Source organism: Hyaena hyaena, unplaced genomic scaffold, assembly GCF_003009895.1.
Source record: "Hyaena hyaena isolate Hyena2069 unplaced genomic scaffold, ASM300989v1 scaffold_526, whole genome shotgun sequence".
In the NCBI taxonomy this organism is placed as follows: Eukaryota; Metazoa; Chordata; class Mammalia; order Carnivora; family Hyaenidae; genus Hyaena; species Hyaena hyaena.
Window position 1 is genome coordinate 296410 of NW_024081160.1, and position 3135 is coordinate 299544.

The 3135-nt window shown below is 45.8% G+C and overlaps 1 long non-coding RNA gene across 2 annotated transcripts; it reads right to left on the reverse strand.

Annotated features, from left to right (window-relative positions):
- Positions 1–830: 830 nt before the first annotated feature.
- Positions 831–2528, reverse strand: LOC120247513. Of its 2 annotated transcripts, none has more exons than XR_005532336.1 (3): positions 2467–2528; positions 1845–1901; positions 831–888 (listed from the first exon to the last, which is right to left on the reverse strand). It is a non-coding gene; the product is annotated as an uncharacterized LOC120247513 (long non-coding RNA). The 2 variants fall into 2 exon arrangements; XR_005532335.1 differs by having other exon boundaries at positions 2426–2504.
- Between the last annotated feature and the right edge of the window lie 607 nt (positions 2529–3135).

Consider the following 3135-nt stretch of genomic DNA (forward strand, 5'->3'; position numbering starts at 1 on the left):
GACTCAGGTGCACCAAGAAAATAATTCTGGGCTTCTCTGGACACAGCATCTCCAAAGAAAAGCTACTGGATTCTCAAGAGTGCACTCGTGCGATGTATGTTCTATATTCGGCTTTCTCTGGCGTGAGCCCTTGAAAAGACCCCAGCCATTCCATCAACCTAGTTTCTCAGGTCCCCACTTTGAAAAGTGGGCACGGGGCGCCTGGGTGGCTCAATTGGTTAAGTGTCAGATTTCAGCTCAGGTCATGATCTCATGGTTTGTGGGTTCAAGCCCCGTGTCGGGCTCTGTGCTGACTGCCAGCTCAAAGACTAGAGCCTGTTTCAGATTCTGTGACTCCCTCTCTCTCTGACCCTCCCCTGCTCACACTGTCTCTCTCTCTCTGAGAAATAAATAAAAACCATTAAAAAAAATTGGACAGTGGGCATGACTCCCCCAAGAGAATGTTCTCCAGCCCCTGGGACTGTCAGCATACATTACCGTGTCTTCAGATGGGCCACCCTTAGAAGGAGAAAAAGTGCCTGTCATTGGCCTCCTTAAAATACCTGAAAATTAACCCCTTTTTGGACTCATTGTATAATTACAGTTCTCCCAAATCTACCAAATTTTCCCCAAATGGCAAATCCATAAATTCAGTTTCTTTGTACTTCATCATCACAAATAGTATTTTTAAAAATCTTTCTTTCAAAACCTCAATAGTGTTTTCTCTAGTTTTCTGCAATCTAGCGATCATAATAAGTAGTTACTCCATGTTACACTCTTACACATTTTATTGGATCTGAATCACCCATCCCAATGACCTTGAAATGGCTTCCTTTCTCTCATTTATTTCTCTCACATTTACCAGGTCTCAAGTTGCCTTCACCTTCTCGATTCTTAACTCTGAAAAGCCTGAATGGGAACCGTATTATGGCAGTTAATGTGTCAACTTGGCTGGGTCCTGGTGCCCAGATTTTTGGTGCAACAATATTGTGGATGTTTCTGTGAAGGTTTTTTGGTTTTTGGGGGATTTTTTTTGGATGATATTAACATTTGAATCAGAAGAGTTTGAATAGAGTAGGGTATTTTCCATGAAATGGTGGGCTTTGTCCAATCAGTTGAAGAATTTAATAGAACAAAGACCGACTTTTCCAGCCAAAAAGGAATTCTATCATTATAAGGCCTTTGGAATTGACCTGAAACTTTTTTCGGAGTCTCCAATGTGCAGGCTTGCCAAATATATTTTGGACTCTCCATAACGGAGTGAACTAATTATTAAAATAAATCTATCTATCTATCTATCTATCTATCTATCTATCCATCTACCTACCTACCTATCTACCTACCTACCTATCTACCCATCCTGTTTCTCTGGGAAATCCTGATGAATACACATATATACTGTGTTTTCCTCCCTCTTTATCCTGTCTCTACCTCCTTCAACTGAGCTCCTTACTGCCTCAGTTTCCCTCTGAGCCCAGGAAATGCCATTGCCCTGGGAGCCTGCAGAGACCTATCCTGCCCAGGAACCTGCTTCTCTTGGCTGTTTCTCATCACAGCTGCCCATCTCCAGCTTGTCTCCGTCTCCTGTACTTCCCTCTCCACTTCTGCCCCCTGGAATCTATGTTCTTTATCTATCCCATTCCCCAGGACTTGTCACTGGTTTGGGACACATGTTCAATTTGTTCCAGTTGGTACCAAATTAGGTCCACTTTAGATCAGCCCAGGTATGTATTTGTTGTGAGTTCTTTGAACTTGCTTGGGTCCTGCTTGCTTGGGGGTCAGTACCTAAGTCACTCATTGGATCTTCATATTTTCCCCCATGACATTGTTCCCAAATAGTCATGCCATATAAATGGTTCCCCTACCTGTTTCTGCAGTTTGTCCTTGGCCGTGGGCTAGAAGGGCTCTATGCTCCTCTGTTTCTACATGGAAAGCATATAAAATAGTACTTCCATGCTCTGCTTTGGAGCGGGCCATATTTTACACGCTTCCCAGCCAAACCCCACTATGATCCCGGAACTGTTCATTCTTCCCTGCTGAGCCTTTTCTGCGGCCATTATCTTGTCACTGGAGCGGGAGAGGATTCCGGGCATAGATGTGGAATCCCCACTAACATTTCCCCCAACGTTTTGGATCCTAATTATCCTCAGAAGCCTCCCACTTAATGTTGGTTTCTTTGCAGACACACAGATCTCAGTTCAGATACCTTGATCCCAGGAATAAGATTCACGGTAATTATGTTCTTTGGGATTAATTAATCAAACTGATAGTTCTTGGAAGCTGGCCTCATGTTTGTCTACAAACTCCCCAGCCCACCTCTTCCCCGGGTAGGGTTTTCCTGCTGCTTCTCAGCCCCTCCTATTTCCTGCACATTTGAGAGAGAATCCAATGCACAAAGGGCAGGGTCTACTTTCTTCTCTGTTTGCGCCCCCTGTTCCATGTTTACACTTCTGCTCCGGTGTCTACACTTCTTCCTGGCACCCTCACCGTTCACTGCTCCAGTTAGCGTAGCCAGACTGTGATCACTGCTGGGGAGAGGGTCTCTCACTGTGGCTCCAAATATCACAGTCGGCTCTCTATGTCGTCACTATCTCTGCAGAACCTCCCAGCAGCCTCCGCGGCACACAATCCCGGCCAGCTGGGCAGCCCAAGGGACCCAAGCAACAGTATCTGGAGGATATTTCAAACAGAAGATGCTGAAACATGATTCCGAGTTGGGGAGGGGGGTTCTTTCTCTGAGAGAGAGGCTGTTGTCCTGGGGGGAGGGGGGCCACAGTGGGCTGGGACTGACCAGTAACAGCTCAGCACTGTTTGCTCAATATTGAAGAAGTGGGCAAGCCAGCTGTGACGTCATTGGTAGCTTGAAATCATCCACGCGGGAAGTGTTTACACCATGGAGATTGGCAAACTCACAAATCCGTTTGTTTGCTATTTTGTTGCTGTTGTTTTTCTTGAGGGGCAGTTTGCCAGTGTGTGAGGGTTATGCTGGTCCCACAAAAGTGATGGAATGTCCTTGGGGTGTGCGTGCCTCTGTGTGTGTGTGTGTGTGTGTGTGTGTGTGTGTGTGTGTGTGTGTGAAAGAGAGAGAGAGAGAGAGAGAAGGACCTCAGGTTTTTAGGACACAAAGCACTCTCCTCGTTTACTGTGAATAAGGGC